This window comes from Anguilla rostrata, chromosome 2 (genome assembly GCF_018555375.3).
Source record: "Anguilla rostrata isolate EN2019 chromosome 2, ASM1855537v3, whole genome shotgun sequence".
Lineage (NCBI taxonomy): Eukaryota > Metazoa > Chordata > Actinopteri > Anguilliformes > Anguillidae > Anguilla > Anguilla rostrata.
In genome coordinates, this window is record NC_057934.1 from 70,182,877 (window position 1) to 70,201,964 (window position 19,088).

Sequence of the window (19,088 nt, forward strand, 5' to 3'; positions counted from 1 at the left end):
TGGGATATGCAGTTCGTGAGGCGTTTCTGACCAAAGATGCTGCGTGCTATGGAGATAGTGGGATATGCAGTTCGTGAGGGCGTTTCTCTGAACACAGAGACCCCTGGGTTGGCTTTCGGGTGCCTGAAGGGGTCTTGCATTCACATTCTGGCCTTTAGGAGGCGCTCTTCTTCAGAGCTACTCACAGAAATGCAGAAAGCTTAAGGCCATGAGCAGAGCTGTTTCTGAGCTACTGTCACAAATAACAGCAGCAGCTAATCATATATAAACCTACAGCATGAGGCTAAGCTGTTGCTGCTCCTCTCTCTTTCACACACAAACACACATTCACACACACTCTCACACTCACACATATTCACAGACACACACTCTCTCACACACACACGCCCATACACACACGTATAGTACACACACACACACGCACACACATGCACTCACACACGCATGAAGCACGTGTAGTCAGTGTCTCTTGGCTAAACATTAACGGACCTGTGTGCGCTACAAAAAGAAAAACTAACAAAGGAATTGAGGGTTGGCGGGTTTTTATAATTTTTTGCCTGATTCAGAAATGGGTAGAAGGCACGCGGGATTGGAGACTACCGGGCGTCTTTTTCGGCCTACCCACCGCACGGCCAGCGTCCGCGTTGTGCTTTGCTGTAGGTGGAGGAGGGCGAGAGAGGACACGGCCCTGCCGGTTCCTCTGGTCGCCCGCCGCTCGGTCAGGCAGGCGGGTTGTTTCCCGCCAGCGTCTGTGCTTTTTGGCGCTAGACCAGTGTCTGGCATCAACTGCACTGCAGACGGGCTTCATCCGCGAGGAAAGGCTGTGGCTGCCGTAGTTTCCTGGGCCTCGTCAGCCCTCTGAGCAGCAAGTTTTATGGCATGTTTTTTTATCTTCCATTCTAAGTCTAGAACATTCCATTCTAGGCCTAGAACCGTGTTCTAGAACTCCGTTGCTTTTCAGTCACCAGCAGTGATTGTGACATCAGCATCAGAATGTTGTGTTAACAACATTCTAATCGCTCATTTTGGGTTAATGTGAACACTGTAGTAGTGGGTTCTACTTAAGGGAGTAGCCTCTAGAGCCTGGCAAATTTAGGAGAGGAGAGAGTGAGACAGACGAGACGCTGACGCTGCTGTAAATACACACAGAAGCCCACTGTGCCCCATAGCCAGCGGCCAATCACAAGCGAGCTGTTTATAGCAGGGTTCCATTAGCAGTGATGTATATGCCTGCAGTGTGCATGCCAAGCCCGCGGTGTATATTTTAGGTATATTCTTGGTGTGCCTCTTTGTTTGTGCAGTCTGCAGTTTTCGAAGGTGGTTTGCTGACACAGAATTCAGGTTTCACTGCTACCTCTGCAGCTTCTGAATGGACACACACATGCACACACACAGACACATATGAACATGCACACCCACACACACACACACACTTTCATGCATGCACCTACATATGCACATTTACATGCAAATACCAAATATCGAAATACACACACACACACACAAACACACACACACTGGGACACTTTAATGTGAAAAGTGCTATGAAAAGATAAAACTGATTGATTGACTGATTTCTATAATATGGGTGATACAGCAACATTACCCATGACCCTGTGACTTTTAATGCTGGCTGTGTATGCCTATCTCAGACACTTAGCGTCAGAGATTGATGAGCCGTATGATGTTTGATCGAGCTGCGGGGGGGGGGGTCATGGGGGCAGAGGAAGCACTCAAGTAGAGGAATGGACATAAAATAATGTGAGGTCAGGCTGTACTGCCCTGCTTCATTGGTTTGCCTAGGAAACCATGGTGATGGCCGTAAACACCACTCTTCAGCGAAGGACTTCCTCTTTCACTTCCTGTTTCAAGGCCATCTGCACGTTTGTCAAGTCACGCTTCTGCCCTGAAGAAACCATGAGCTTGTCAGCTAGGGCATGACCACACCCAACTGAATCTGACCAGACCCAACCAGACCCAATTCACCCAGGCCAAACCTGTTGATGCCAGATCACAACAGGCCCAATGAGACCAAACCTGTCAATGCCAGACCAAACTAGACCAGCCTCACCCAGACCAGACCAGACCTGTCAATTCTGGACCAAAACAGGCCCAACCACATCGGACCGGTCCGTAACCAGACTAAAACAGTCTCTCAGAACATTCCTCATGACCATCTCATAACGATGGTCTCAACAGCTAGTGCGACACAAACAGATCTCCCACAATCAATATCCACACATGTGATGTCACTCCTGTCTTGCCCTTGAACTCTGCCCTATTTCTAAAAAACACAATGACACAGATCAGATGACAAAAAACCCATGAGAACTGTATCAAAGTGACTGTACATACAGCCAATGCAAACAACCACAGGCTTCCCCTCAGTTTGTTTTGGGACATAAAACCGACATTTTCGCTTTAATATGAATTTAATCTACTGATGGCATTAAGCGCTGCACTGAGCGCACTGCCTATTAACTAAAGACTATTGGAGAAATGGCCTAACCTCTTTTGCAGAGAGGATCTGACCTTCTTTCGCTTAACGAAACGTGAGGCTTAAATTGGGCACGTTCCCGTCAGTGGAGGATGCAGAGACATCGATACACAAGTTTTCCCACACATCAAGGCAAGATTCTCGCAAAAGTACCCCTTTCGCCTGGGGCTCGTTGTCACAAAGCAGGAGTACCGAGTTGCCTGGATAAGTGGACCGAGTGAAAAACCCGGAAACCCTCCTAAATCCGCAACGCGGACTGAGGTAAAAAGGGCTGTTCCAGGGTTTTTACTGTGCGGTTATCCAGCTAACTCAGTGATCCACCCTCGTGATACAGACGCCAGGCTACTCCAGAGCTTCCCTCCAATACGTCACTAGTAGCTCGTTACTTTCCTCCGCCATCTCCCTTTCACGCATTCCCGCCATTTGGCAGATGCTATTATCCAGCGTGACGTAGAGAGAGAAGGCGAGGGCGTAAGCCGGGGGTCGAGAGCAACAGTAACCCTAGAGGTGGGAGGTACGTACTCAGAAACCACAATCGTGAAAAAACCCTGGGCTCGGCCGTGAGCTAGGTCAGGCTGACAGGGGAAAAATACGAGAGGATTAAACCAACGGCGATATGTTCAATTTAGCAGCATGACAAGCTCACAATGCAACAAAAAAAAAAAAATGAAAAAAAAATAAAATAACAGCAATTTTCCTGTGGTTCCCACTCAAGTTCTTGGGCTCAGACCCCTGCTCTGGCAGGGGCATTAGAGGGGCAGGAATTGAGACGTTCGGTTTGTTTGTTCCCCGCGGCCACAGACGGCTGAAATAATACGGGCTTCTGCTGACGTCCAAGCGGAAAACTGGAATGCCGGAACATCGAGGAGAGACTTTGGAAAGCTGTGGGTAAGAGTGTAAACTGTGTAACCAGGTGTGTGTGTGTGTGTGTGTGTGTGTGAATATTCTGTGTGTGTGTGTGTGTGTGTGTGTGTCTATGTGTGCGTGAGTGTAAGCAGTGATTGTGGTATGTGGTGCGCGCGTGTGCATGAGTATGTTTTGAGCGTTTGTTTACGTCTGATTATGAAATCTGCACCATTACCAGCAAGCACCTTTTTCTTAACTGAGTGACAGTCGTACACTATAAACTGCAGAATTATGTTTGTTGTTACCTTCCTTGGTTTTGGGGGAGTGTTACAGTGAAACTTTGGCAGATACTGGGGAAGAGTTAATAATCATTATCTTTCTAAGATGTAAAAAAAAAAAAGAAGTCTAAATAACTTAAATAACTAAATAAAAGCCTAAATAACTCCAAATAACTTGTAAAAGTCATTTAGATGGTTTGGATTTACTATAACTCTATATAATGGCAGTCCCAACTAACCGAGTGGTTTTGCAAGGACATGCTTTCGACCCCAGTATCACCAGGACAATGGAGTGTGTTTGTGAGGACAGTGGTTCTGTCCCAGTATCACCAGGACAATGGAGTGTGTTTGTGAGGACAGTGGTTCTGTCCCAGTATCACCAGGACAATGGAGTGTGTTTGTGAGGACAGTGGTCTCCCAGTTTCTCCATCTTTCCTTCATTTTTCTTTTTTTCAGTCTCTTGGCCTATCTGCCTTCCTCTCTCTTGCATGGGGGACATATGCATTTATATTTCACATGAAGGTGTACTTCAAGCATAAAACTGCAACCATACACACAGTTTATGTGTCCTTGTGATTTTCTTGAGATTTTGTTCTGAAGTAATACTGTTTTGATATCTCATGCGAATTTCATGACAGGGTTACTTTTTTTTTTAACGCCTTTGCTAGGTTCTATCAAGGAACTAAAGAAGGGACGGAATGTTCCAAATTGCAGTCACATTACTGTACGCAGAGCGGTCGCACTCTACGTTTCTGACATCACTTTGTGGAGGAAGTGGTTTCGGTTGCACTTCTGGTTAAAAATATCCGCTATATAAAGAAGAGGAGGCAGATAACCTGAGGGCTGAGTTCTTCTCACCACACCACACAGCCACGCGCAGAGCGCCGGCAGCATTACAGCTTAAAGATCTCACTTTCTTTGTCTTTCCGTTAAATCAGTAGTTGTTTCAATCGTCACCTCCATTATTGCGTATAGAGACGCAAAGCTTGTGGCAAGCACGCAATTTCTGTGGTGGAACAGGAAAAAGCCAGACAAAAACAAAATAAAACTCAAAAAAAAAAAAAAAAAACATCAAAAAAGTGAATCAACAAGCTCTGTGTGCTTTTTTGTGTCACCTGTGTTCCTGTGTTACCAAGTCCATTTCATTTCTAACCGTGCATTATTAATTATTACTGATTACTGTCTTTACGATATTCTTGTTCAAACCACCACCCACAAATAGATGGAAATTCCTTAGCTAATTTCACTGGCCTTCTCTGAAGGGCGACATGGTTTCAGGTAATGTATACTGAACGGAAGTTCAAACCACGCATTTCGAAGGGGGTTTTTTGTGTGTGAAAGTGCCTTAATGCTTTGAAGTGCATTGAATTGCATTGTTTGATGCACTCAACAATGTACTTTGTTCTGCACTGTTGTATGAAAGGTGTGATACAAATTTTATTGTTGTTATTATTATTATTATTGTTATTATTATGAAGTGGACAGTTCACGATTTGTACCCACAAATAAAAGAATGTGTAACTCACTATACGGCATAAAAGGTATGCACTTTATAAACTTCGTTCCTTCCTGTTTATACTGTCACGGCTTGCTCAGAAGGGCATTGCGCCATATGTTCCATACTGAGCAACTGCCACGCAGGCACAGTCGCTGTGAGCAGCCTTCTGCGGTGGCGAGGAGGCTGGGGGGGGGGGCGCTGGACTTCGAGGGCGGAAGCAGGTTTTGACAGGTGTTTACTGTCTCCGAAAGGTTGACGGGACAAAGACCAGAGCTGTCTGCAGAGAGGTGTCACGGAGGGCGGTGTGTGGTGGGAAATGTCGCCCATCTGGATCCAGTACGAGCCGTCTAGTACACTAATCGTTTGGATCCACAGTACTTACCGGCCTTTTTTTCTCCCGCGTGTTAAAAAAAAAAATAATAACAATAATTGAATTCCCAGAATTCCATGGGGTCACTGGTGATGGGATTTCAAGGGAGCATTCCTCAGTGTTTTCTGTCTGTTCACCGTGTAGCTCCAGCTTTGCTGGGGAAAAAAAACGATACGAAAGTTTGCATCACATTCACTTCGCCGATGCTGTTATTCACAGGGCCCGTGCTGTAAAGGGCTAGATCACTGCTACTCTCAGGAAGTCTCTACTCTAAAGTGCAGTATCGCCAAGACGGCCCATCAGTAATAAGTGTTATGTGCATTTAACGACCAACAATTCATATTATAACTACAGAAAATATCACTAGAGAGATAGTAGTCTATTTGGTGTACTGATGGGGTTTCATAAAAAAAGCATTAAAAAAAAACAGTTAAAATAAACTCACAGGGCTTCACACAGTGTAAACTAGTGATGGGAGAGTGAGGGTTTTATTAACCAGAAACTGACAGAGCTGCTATATGACAACCCACTGCCTCACTGATTTCAACCAATTGTTGTGTTATGCGATGGCTAGAAAAAACCCTTTTTGATTGGTTCAGACAAGGTATTGACAGCCCACTGTGACACCACCCAGTAAGGGTTTCTTGAAACCCAAGTTTGCATATGTAACCACGGTTTTATCAGCTCTGGGTGACCATCAGGGGTCACGACCTCTCGGTACCGCTGGGTCTGAAGGGTTCTGAAGATCAACCGCTCATCGACCTTCCACTCACGGGTGAAGCCGCACCTCCTCCGACGAGATCGTCCAGCATCGTTCTCGTCCCCTCCCAAAATCGGTCGCTTATGGACGAGAGAAGAAAAAAAAATTGAAATGGGAGACAATTTACACGCCGGATCGTTAATCCGATTGGTTATCGCGCCGCGTTCCCCTCGTCCATCCGGTCCCTTTGACGGCTTGCTTCGTGCCGCCAGCTATCCCAGCATGCTTTGCGGATGCCACAAAATGGCTGCTCATTGAAAAGACGCCAAAGAAATTTGCTCTTCCAGTGGAATGATATACGGTGGGAAAAAATGTGAAATTCGGGAAGATATACATTTATATTTCAGATGAAGGTGTACTTTGAGGCATAAAATTGCATTAATAAAATGCATGATTTTTTGTGACTTTCTGAAGATATATAATCAGGGTTACTGTTTTACACCTTTTCTAGGTTAAATCATGGAACTAGAGATACTGTAGGACTCTAAATTGTTGTCACAGTGGTTTTCTTGCTGTCTTTCTGACATCAGTTTGTGGAGGAAGTGGTTTTGGGTTGCACTTTGGTCGAAAATGTCTGCTACACAAACGAGAAGTAGGAGATATCGAATCCGAAATTCACCATTAACATCGCCATAGGAACCCACAAAGTAACAGCAACAAGCTTGAGACACACAAAAGTCCAAATACAATGACACCCACCCATTATTTCACTTGCTATAATTGTTTTAAGTGTACTAAACTGTGGCACAGCCCACATAAATATTTTCTACTCCTCTAAGTTAAGCAATATGTTGCTTTATTCACTCATTTCCGTCACTGAGCTAGAAAGGGATTAATCATTCGATTAATGAAATACGTATTTGTTTTGGATACGAGTGAAATACGTATTTGTTTTGGATTCAAATACTTTTCTGTGTTCTGCTGATCTTGCCTGGTGTAATGGAGCCTGCTAATATGAACAGAAGGCGGGGTTTGCACTTTTTGAGAGTATTTCGTTGGTTCCAATACGATACAGACAAGATCAGCAATGCGTAGAAAAGTATTTGAATCCAAAACAAATGCACAGTTGACCCAGGTCTGGCTTGCACACTTACTCGGCCAAATAAAACTAGTGTAGCTAAGCCAGCTGGCTAGCTTGTGACCGCGCGATAAAATATGAGCTACAGCTTTCATGGCCATTAAAATAGGTTTGCAGCCTGGCCGAGGCAGAAGCAGGAATTTTGACAGCTGCGTAGGAACTTTGACGAGTTCTGACGAGTGGACAAACATTCCGGAATTTGGTGAACTAAGCAGGATTTAATTTGCCCAACCTAACCCTAACCCCCCCACCCCCACTCCAACCCAGCATTCAAAACAATATTTTATACAGTAAAATATCCAATGTCACCTCAGTACTAACAATGTCAATTCAACATATTTGGCCCTAATTGGGCCCAGTAAATCCACATTGGGCCCAAATTATCAAAATAACGGGCCAAAGTGGTTCTAGTTTGGATTTAATGTGCCCAATGTGCAGCAGCAGGGCGCCTTGTACCTCCTCCCACCCGACCAAAGGGATCACAGAGCTTCTCCACCCTAGCTATTCAAAGCCTCCGACAGTGTGTGGAACTGACAACTCCCATGTATCCTCTCTTCGAACCATCCCCATCCCACATGTGCCCAGCTAGTACCAAGGGTTAGCAGTATTCGTATCTTCACTGTAACTCTGTGTTTTGTAGTTGTCTATGACCATGAAATGCACTTTTTGTACATCGCTTTGGATAAAAGCGTCCGTCAAATAAATGTAATGTAATGTAATGTAATGCAATTGTGCCCAATTGCGATAATATGGGCAAAATGGGAACAAATGTTATCTGTTAGAGGGGAATTAACACTGTTAGACTTGAAGTAACACTGGACATTGTACTGTGCAGACTAATTAGGGGACCCCCCCCCCCCCCCTTCCCCCGGCCAATTAGCTCACTGATCCAGAGGTAACCGGGGGCAACCGAATCGTGCCTACGCAATGCCCCTGACAGGAGCAGGGCAGCCCAGCCCCTGCTACGGAAACTTCTAGACTCCAACTGACTCTGCCCGCTCGCATAAAGGCACTCACTGTGTCCAGCTGTTACGCGATATTCCTTTCAGTGGCAATGGATTCGCTGTTGATAATAATTCATTCTCTGTAAAAATCTCGGTCTGCGGCGTACATTCCGACGGCGAATTCTCGTCGGAGCAGTCCAGACGCGCGTCCCGCACAAACGCCGCTTCCTGTGCTCCCTGTCCCTTTTCGACGCCTGCCCTTGCTTGTGAACGACCCGTACGTAAGCGACACTTGAGACAGAAGGAGGGGGGGGGGGGGGTGTTTCGGAGGGGAATTGGGGGGTCGTGGGGTAACTCTCTCCAACCGCTTGCGTTGAGCGCTACCGTCCTCTTAATCCGCCATCTGGGCTGTGCGCAGTCACGTTCTGACTGCAGCGTAAAGGCTCATTTATGGAAAGCATTTTGTAACTATATACTTCGGCGGTTCTTTTTTCCCCCGTCCCCATGTTGTGGAGTTCAGAGGCGCACGTGAGGGGGCACATGAAGGTTCCGGGAGAAGCAGTAAGACGGCGATTCCCCGCCTTTCCGGGGGGAAGGTTAGTCTCTGACTGCTTCAGGCGAGCCAGGTGACTGACAGCCCACTGTAGCTCCTCCCTGCAGCTCGGCAGGCGAATCGCAGCTCTCGTCACAGCTCGTGAACCCGTGGATGAGTTACGGTGGTGTGCTACGGGACGGTCTGGATGCCTTTTTTTAGCCCCCGGGGAATGGGGCGTACCGGAATAGAACCGTGTCACCCCTCCAGCTCCCGGAGAGCCGGAGACTCTGCATCCCTTTTATTTCCCTGCCCTGGATTCAGTCCCATTTCCAACTTCCTGTGACGGGGTGACAGGGAGGTCATGGGGGGGGGGGAGGGCGTGGGCGGAGTGGGAGGGACCGTGGCGGGGGAAGGGGAAGGGGGGGGAGGTGGTTTTAGGGGGTTTTTCCAATTAACAACAGGAAAAAGGTCCAGGAGATCGAAAGCAAGTCTTTTTCCACTAACATGTACACACAGGAATTCAACCGCCTTAAAAGCTTAGGTAACCAGGCACACCTAATGCCAAGCCTTCACTCACAACGACCGAAAATAGCCGTAAACGTCCAGCACGCGGTCAGTTTTCCATCGTAGGTACCAAAGAGGAGGCATGATCATACCGTGCTTTTAGTATTAAATGCGTTTTATTGTCTGAATATTGTCTTCCTGTAGGCAGGAAAGCTGTCCTTTGCTGTATGTTCTAGTAGTATTCTTTTGTTTCTTCTTTGTGCTTTCTTTTTTTTTTTTTTGAGATTGTGACTGCATTTAAATGCTGTGGATATTGTTTTGTAACTTGAGGGCAAATTTTATTTAATCTTTTTTTTTTAGGTCGAAGGAAACGCATGAAGACAGGATTCAGGTCGAGGGTCCCATTCCCGTAAGGGTCGCCATGGTTTCTCAAATGCCCTCCAGCTCTTCGGGTCGTTAGTACAGTCAGGGATCAGCGGAAGAAGGGTTCTTCAGAGGGCAGCTTGTTTCGCAGGCCCAGATTGGCTGGCAATTGAAGGAGAGGAGAGAGAGAGAGAGAAAAAAAGGCCGAAGTTTGGCTGAAGTTTGCGACTCTTTGTTCAGAGCGATGACCAGAGCGAAGCTAAGATTTCCGCCAGATTGACTGGAATACCGCCCGCAATCTCCTGGGCCTTCTGAAGTACGGGGGGGGGGGGCAAGCTGAGGGAGGGGGGGGGGGATTGGGATTCCCCCCTGATTAAGTCAGACGCAGAAACAGTGTCGTCTCTGTGCCCGACCCCAGACCTGAAACACTCCGGAGGGGGACGACTTCCTGTTTCCTGTCCCCTGCATTGACGTATTGACGGGACTTCCAAGACAGGGGAGAGCTGGGCTGGTTTCAGGAGTGTGGGGTGATATTAGGTTTTTCTGGGGGGATTCTGGCCAGGCTTTGTGAAGGGCTCAAATCTCATAAATGGAGAATTCTGTCTTTCCTCAGATGTAATCTGTGGTCTGGATTAGTGTGTGTGTGTGTGTGTGTGGTGTGCTGTTTGTGTGTGTGTGTGTGTGCTTCCTTGCTTCTGTGTGTGTGTGTGTGTGTGTTTGTGTGTGTATCTTTGCATGCGTGTGTGTCTGTGCATGTGTGTGTGTGTGTGTGTGTCAGCGTGTTTGATTTGTGTGTGTGCATGTGTGCATCTCTGTGTGTATGTGTGTGTGTGTGTGTGTGGGTGAGTGTGTGTCAGCATGTTTGATTTGTGTGTGTGCATGTGTGCATCTTTGTGTGTATGTGTGTGTGTGGGTGAGTGTGTGTCAGCGTGTTTGATTTGTGTGTGTGCATGTGTGCATCTCTGTGTGCATGTGTGTGTGTGGGTGAGTGTGTATGTGTGTGTGTGTGTGTGTGTCAGCGTGTTTGATTTGTGTCTGTGCTTGTGTGCATCTCTGTGTGTATGTGTGTGTGTGGGTGAGTGTGGATGAGTGTGGATGGGATGACTGTCTCTGTTCATCTTGACGTGCTTTCACATGTTGAGGCCTTATGGACAGAGAGGCCCTTTTCTGTGCTGCGAGTCTTGCTCAAGAGCCCGTTCCCTGCCCTTCCTGTCAGAAGTCAAGTGCGCTCTCAGCACAACTGGAGTTCCCATCATGCCATAGTCTTCACAGGAAGGCTGCGAACATAATTTCCTCAGATCCTGAGGCCAAGGGTCTGTGTGACTCAGCAGAACCCCCACCTTCCCTCTCCTCTCCTCATTTCTCTCCTCTTCTCACCCCTCTCATTTTCTCTACAAAAAGAGGCACGGTGAGTTTTGAGGAGAGAGGGAAATTACACCCCAGTCTCCTCATCATCCTGCATGTGTGTGTACAGTGTCTAGGTGTGTCTTAGTTGTGTGTACAATGTTCGAGTATGTATGCACACTATAACTACTGCTGCAAAGAATTACAGCACCTAAACTACACAACACTATAACTACTGCTGCACAGAATTATAGCACCTAAACTACACAACACTATAACTACAACAGCACAGAATTACAGCACCTAAACTACCCAACACTATAACTACAACAGCACAGAATTACAGCACCTAAACTACACAACACTATAACTACAACAGCACAGAATTACAGCACCTAAACTACACAACACTATAACTACAACAGCACAGAATTACAGCACCTAAACTACCCAACACTATAACTACAACAGCACAGAACTACAGCACCTAAACTACACAACACTATAACTACAACAGCACAGAATTACAGCACCTAAACTACACAACACTATAACTACAACAGCACAGAATTACAGAACCTAAACTACCCAACACTAACTACAACAGCACAGAATTACAGCACCTAAACTACCCAACACTATAACTACAACAGCACAGAATTACAGAACCTAAACTACACAACACTATAACTACAACAGCACAGAATTACAGCACCTAAACTACACAACACTATAACTACAACAGCACAGAATTACAGAACCTAAACTACCCAACACTATAACTACAACAGCACAGAATTACAGCACCTAAACTACACAACACTATAACTACAACAGCACAGAATTACAGAACCTAAACTACCCAACACTAACTACAACAGCACAGAATTACAGCACCTAAACTACCCAACACTATAACTACAACAGCACAGAATTACAGCACCTAAACTACACAACACTATAACTACAACAGCACAGAATTACAGCACCTAAACTACACAACACTATAACTACAACAGCACAGAATTACAGAACCTAAACTACCCAACACTATAACTACAACAGCACAGAATTACAGCACCTAAACTACACAACACTATAACTACAACAGCACAGCATTACAGCACATTAAACTACACAACACTGTCACTACAACAGCACAGAATTACAGCACCTAAACTACACAACACTATAACTACAACAGCACAGAATTACAGAACCTAAACTACCCAACACTATAACTACAACAGCACAGAATTACAGCACATTAAACTACACAACACTGTCACTACAACAGCACAGAACTACAGCACCTAAACTACAGTTTAACCCCTGCCTGTCAGTGATTTTGGGCATTGATTCATGGTTCTGGCTCTGCGTTAACTCATTACGGTGCTCTTCGCAGCACTGTGTTATGGGACCAGATTACTGTACAGCGGCACCAGAAAAGACTGTGGAATCATTTGACCTTTTTGTGGTCCCTGAGCTTGCGCAATACACAGCCCTCGTTAGAGTCAGTCGGCGATGACAGCTTCCTGCTGTCGCGTCCGCTGCAAGCGGCGGCGGCAGGATCCCACGAGCCCTGCCCTCCATTTTCACGCTCTTATCTCCTCCTGAATCGTGACATGACTCGCCCCAAAGAGACCAGAGCGGCAAATTAGTTTTATTGCCACATTTAGTCTTTAAAAACAACCCCAAAAAAATTCTATGAATTCCTGGATACCTCGTCCAGTTCCTTGATAGCTGCCAACCTACCGCTGTTCCCAGCTGGCATATAATGGGGGGTGGGGGTGGGCTGGCTTCAGGGATTTGGGAACAGTACAGCTGGATCACTGGCATGGAACAGCAGTCAGGATTACAGAATAATGAAAGGGTCTCTAGTCACTGCCAAAGCCCCCGTTAGCACTGTGTAAAGTAGAAGCGTGTGTTTTAAGAACTCTTAATTTGGGTGCTTTTTCTCTCTAGGTCTCTTTCCTGCTTTTAGAAAGAAAAAGAAAAAAAAATTCAGCATGTGAGGTGCATTAACCACACATGCCTGCTGATTTCAGTTTTATTAAACTTTGGAGTTCAACACAGCCTGGAGGAAAACATCTGCAGAGAACAAACAAACATGTTGAGGTAGATTACTGAGGTTGTCGTCTGGGGCAACCTCCACCATCATCATTACAAAAGTTGCAGCTCAACAGTCAGTTCCCTTTAAACTCAACGGCGCACTCAGTATGATATTGAGAAGTTTTGGTAAACAGAGCTGAAGTGAGAAGGCCTAGATCCTGTTTCCCCTGCGCCGACTCCCCAGCGAACACGTCCGCGGTGAAAAGGTGGTGAAACGCCACCGCTGAGGTTAAAAACCTGGCTACGTTTTTTTTGTTTTTCGAAAAAAGTGAAAGTTTTCGGGCCGACGAGGAACGTAGCCAGGCTATATCCAGGTATGTCCTGGGATATGTTGAGTTTAGCCCAGTCAGTTTCACGTCGAAACGTCTCTCAGTGTAGGCTTCCACCCCTCAAGGCGTCTGCTTCACTTCTTCTGACCCATTGCTGACTTACATGGAATCAAAAGGGTGGTATCCAATGCTGGGTAATGGGGACTTATGTGACAGCACGCGAACAATGTTAGGAGAGAGAAGAGTGAGAGAGTAATGGCTTGTTATTAGAAGTCTCCCAGAGAGCCTGGATGGCTCAGTTGACAGAGCGTCAGACTTTTAATCTGAGGGTCTAGGGTTCAAGTCCCTATTTGGGCATAGCAGTCTGAATTATGAGGTTTTTAAGTCATAAAAAAGTTTCCAGCGTTCCTTACGGTTCTTTGCTCTGGATAAGAACCACTGCCAAATGATTGTAAATGTAGCTTTGACTAGTCTTGTACCAGTCTGTTCATGGCTAACTTTTGGTTCTAAGCTGGTATCAGTTTGTTCATGACTAACATTAGGTTCTAAACTGGTATCAGTCTGTTTGACTAACTTTTGGTTCAAAGCTGGTATTAGTCTGTTAATGACTAACTTTAGGTTCTAATCTGTTATCAGTCTGTTGGACTAACTATGGGTTCTAAGCTGGTATCCATCTGTTCAGGACCGACATTCAGTTAGAAACTGAAAACAATCTGTTTATGACTACCAGATATCCATGTTTCAAAAAATGATTTTCTATGTTTGTTTAATTATTATGAGTCACATCAGTTCTCAGGCAATTTGTATTATGTTGTGCTGAATAATTCAATAAAGACAATTAGCCAAACTAGCATTGTGTTAAAATCTATTTCTGCACAAAATGATGGAACTTTAACATATGTTAAACAGGAGCTTAACAAATAAAGAGTTTGTTTGGGATGGAAACCAGTGAACACAGTTTGTGAAAATGTTCTTATTTTAAAGTTTTCCTTCCCCGCACCTTACCAGGGGCCTAAAATTTGACCTCCATCCTCGCTGATCTTTGTGAATTCATACCACTGGTTTCTCTTCATCTTCCTTAGAACGTATTACTCTTGCTTCCAGTGGTCAGCCTGGAGGCCCCTTTTGAGTTTTTTTTCCCCCATCCACCTGTACGTATAGATGTATCATTGGTTTACGTCATTTTTAAACTTATAATACTTTAGGTTACGGAAATAAAAACAACAGAACTGAGCAGAAATCAAAACAAACGACAACAAAAAAATTAAATTGACAAAACATAACAAAACTGAACCAGGGACGTTGCATAGGCAAAAGTTCAACTGTGGACGTGCCGTTTCTCTTCGCACCTAACCATTCGCAGTCTAACCGAGGCCTCTTCACGCCCCAGAAAACGCTTTGCATCGCACTTCGCTGTTTTCTGTTCTCTCACTCGTTCGCTTTCTTCCTCCTCACCCCTCGGTTCCTGTTCCACAGGTGCTGCGGTTTCCACAGCTGCGTTTTGCAAAGCTGGCAGAAACCTCGGCGGTGGCTGTTCTACTGATAGAGACCTCAGAAGTGGTTGCTACGCTGATAGAGACCTCAGCAGTGGTTGCTATGCTGATAGAGACTTCAGCAGTGGTTGCTATGCTGATAGAGACTTCAGCAGTGGTTGCTATGCTGATAGAGACTTCAGCAGTGGTTGCTATGCTGATAGAGACTTCAGCAGTGGTTGCTATGCTGATAGAGACTTCAGCAGTGGTTGCTATGCTGATAGAGACTTCAGCAGTGGTTGCTATGCTGATAGAGACCTCAGCAGTGGTTGCTATGCTGATAGAGACTTCAGCAGTGGTTGCTATGCTGATAGAGACTTCAGCAGTGGTTGCTACACTGATAGAGACCTCAGAGTTGGTTGCTATGCTGATGGAGGCCTTAGCTATTGTTGCTACGCTGATAGAGACCATAGCAGTGGTCGCTACACTGATAGAGACCTCAGCGGTGGTTGCTATGCTGATAGAGACCTCAGAGTTGGTTGCTATGCTGATGGAGACTTCAGCGGTGGTTGCTATGCTGATAGAGACTCAGCGGTGGTTGCTATGCTGATGGAGACCGCAGCGGTGGTTGCTACGCTGATAGAGGCCTTAGTGGTGGTTGCTGTAGCGTTGTGGTGCCTGCCTCAAGTGGTCGAAGGTTCGTAACCGAGCCGTTCGTAACCGAGCCGAGCCCGCAATAAACAAAAAGCGCATAATTTGCATTGCTCCGTGGAGAAGCGTCTGCTATGCAATGTAAACAGTCCAATGGGTCGCCATAGTGACTGAACTGAAATTGTGACCATAGGACTCTAGGTCTGGGCCGGGATTCATAAAGTTTTTTTATTAACACTCGGTAACATGTTCAGTGTTAATTCAACTCTAAGAGAGTACGTACACTATAGCCGCGTTTCCACCAAAATTACCCGGAACTTTCAGTCCCAGGAACTACTTTACCAGGAACTAAAAGGTTCCTTCAGCCAATGGTTGTCTGCGTTTCCACCGGGGTCTAAAGTACCGCGAAGATTAGGCAAATTAGCCCACTGACATATGATTTCTTCTGTAACCCCATACTACCACCGAAGTAGCCTACATTATTTTCTAATTACCGGGACAGCCCGGAGGGGTTTATTCCACTTATATACAACGGGTTACCAACAATGACTATATATGGTTACTTTTGTATTTATTGATTTTCATATATCCTCTCAAACACATTCATTAACAGCAGAAAACATGCACACGTTGTAAACAATTTGCTGTTTTATTACTTTCTCGTCGTCAATTCCATATAGGCTAATCGCAAAATGACAAGAATAGAACGAAAACTCGGACTTGCGTGAAAATGTAAATTAGTAGTGGTACAGCCACCGTTTGCTTTCCTTCGAAGTTACTGCTAGCCGAGCAGCGAAGTGTGCCCTCCAGATGCGAACCATGCACCATAAATGAGTCCATAGTCTTCCTGGTCTTTTCGTGGAATTGAAAAATGGCAGTAAAATTGAGTAAAATTACGGCAGTCTGAAAAAGCTAAAGGGAAGATTACTAGAATTAACCTGTTATTTTACCCGGATAAAAAGTGCGGAAGGTGATTTCCAGTTTGCTTGTACTGTATCACCAATGTTAATTATGCAGAACTACCGCATACCTCACATAACTGTATCAAACGTTTTGAGTCAATTACAACGGGCTAACAAAGAAAATCCGGAAGAAAATATTCAGCAACCGAATTAATCCGTTTGAATGTTTTGGTAGCCTACGTAATATGCTGTCCCAGCACGAATGCTTAGCATTTTATAAAACGAATACTAAAGCAAGAAAAGAACAGAAGAGCACACGTTATAATTCCAAGACGTTGACAGGCTATAACCAAAAGTAGGCTACTGCGCCGCATAACATACAAGTTTGATTTGAAGTTATTATGAAAATAAATTGGTTTGCCGCTGCATATTTTCAAACATGGCGGGTAATGGCGGAAAATAAATACAACACAAATGCTACGAGTACTCGACCAATCAGAAATGTTCAGCGCTGCAAGCTCCACCCAAAAGGTTCCTGTACTTTCGGAAAGTACTACCCCCCGAGCAGGAACGTTTTGGGGGGTAAAACAAAGCCCCCAGAACTAAATTTAGACCCTAGTTCCTGCGGTGGAAACGCACTGAGTTCCTCAAAAGGTTCCTAGTTCCGGGGTATAGTTCCTGCGGTGGAAACGCGGCTTATGAGTGCATTAGGGACCACATGTACTCTGCAACGATTTTTAACACTGGGCATTTTATTGTGTACTAATCAAAGTCTTTATGAATCCAGGCCAAGACCTACAGTCCTGTGGTCACAATGCCAGTTCAGTCACTATGGCAACCCATTGCATTGTTTACATAGCAGAGCAGATGCACATCGCAATGCAAACTATGGACTTTCTGAGGTAAAAAAAAAAAAAAAACCCCCGCGTCACGTGAAAAACCCTCAAACAGTGGCGAGAAAGTACTCCCTGATGGGAAGAAATCTCAGGAGGAACCCAGCTATAGAAGGGGAGTCCTGCTGGGCTGGGTGGAGTAAAGTAGGGAGTAAGGTAGAATATGGACTGATCTGAGATCAGCTCACATACTCCGTGACGCTTGATGAATATTGTCCGTATTGGACTCACCCCGTCAAAAGCTGAGTTAACACTGAACATATTTCTGTGGAAAACAATCATAATAATCCATGTTATGTCCCAGGATATGGACAGGAAAAACCTGGTCCTAGATCAGCCCTTCAGCGGTGAAACTCCTCGTGAATTTGGGCCCTGAACTCGGGTCAGCTCAGACTCCCCCCCCCCCCCCAATCTATACGTGTAAGATATGGACAGCGGAAACCTGATCTAAGGCCAGCTCAGGCACTCTGAGACGCTCTCAGGTCAGTTTTGGCAGCATAATACCGTGGCGCACAGGACGTATCGTACACACAGGCATTTCACACTCGTTCGTGCAGGAAGCCACAGCCCCGCAGCGCTCCTCTGTGTGACTCGCTGTGTTTACTGTGTTTTTGCGTAGCGCTTATGTAGCCGTTGCCCTAAAAGGAGACTTCGCTGTAGAACTCGACGTTTTCAAAAGTCGTCATGTGAAATTCTTCTCGATCCTTTTGTTCGAGTCAGCCAAACAAAAGGATTCGTTTTTTTTATTTAGTGACATGAATTATTACTCAGCATTACACACTATGCTCAGCAGACTTAAGGGCATCAGAACGTGCACCTTGCACAGATGCACAATGGTAAATGGACTGCATTTATATAGCGCTTTTATCCAAAGCGATTTACAATTGATGCCTCTCATTCGCCAGAGCAGTTAGGGGTTAGGGGTTAGGTGTCTTGCTCAAGGACACTTCGACATGCCCAGGGCGGGGTTTGAACCGGCAACACTCCAACTGCCAGACAATCGGTTTTACCTCCTGAGCTATGTCGCAATTGCAGTGTCCCACCCAGGAATCAAACCTGCAACCTCAGAGTAACAGGCCCAGGTCTCGAACCCCTGCACTGCACACTATGCCATACAGAGCAGTTACTACCACCACAATATTAATACCATTATAGCTAATAATACATTTGTGCACTGCTTGCGTCATTGCCCACTGAAAAGCTTGTGCATAAATACAGTATGTGATTAGCTATAACTATGCTAACCATTGTGCCACACATTATGCTATGCTCTAACATCATACCAGCGCAATGCTAGCAACGTTTTCGCTAATAACGTATTTAAGCACACTGGCTCTGGCGAGTTATTTCACTGAATGGATGCAAAATCAGGGGTGCAGGGGTGCAAGCTCTGCTGAGGCACTCAGACGGGGTTTCCCGGAAAAAGCAAGCGCCCATCGTACCGCCAAAAGCTCCAGCTGTCGATGCGCCAGCTCTCGGCAACTTGGCGCCAACGCCGTTCGCTAACGGCAGCGCCGTCCGCAGCTCTGCATTCCTTTTCGCGCCCGATCCTCGTCTTGGCTGGCTCACTTCGAACGTCCGGTGACCGCACTGGTTCAGCGCAGATTTGATCCGCAAAACTCTGACTTTTTCCTTTTTTTTTCTACGGCGCTTTTTTTCCAGAGAAGTGTCACAAAGACGTTTCGCAGAGTAGCAAAAAAGAAGAAAGACAAAGAAAACCAAAAAAAAAAAAAAAAAAAAAAGAAAGGGGCAAACACCAGCCCTGAACCCCC

At 45.6% G+C, this 19,088-nt stretch overlaps 1 long non-coding RNA gene and 1 other non-coding gene across 2 annotated transcripts in view; one reads left to right on the forward strand and one right to left on the reverse strand.

The window, feature by feature from the left end:
- The window catches only part of LOC135249363 (uncharacterized), a 167,339-nt gene that overhangs the window by 86,275 nt on the left and 61,976 nt on the right, over positions 1-19,088 (reverse strand). The window lies entirely within an intron of this gene.
- On the forward strand, positions 13,683-13,755 carry trnak-uuu (transfer RNA lysine (anticodon UUU)). The gene has a single exon. It is a non-coding gene; the product is annotated as a tRNA-Lys (tRNA).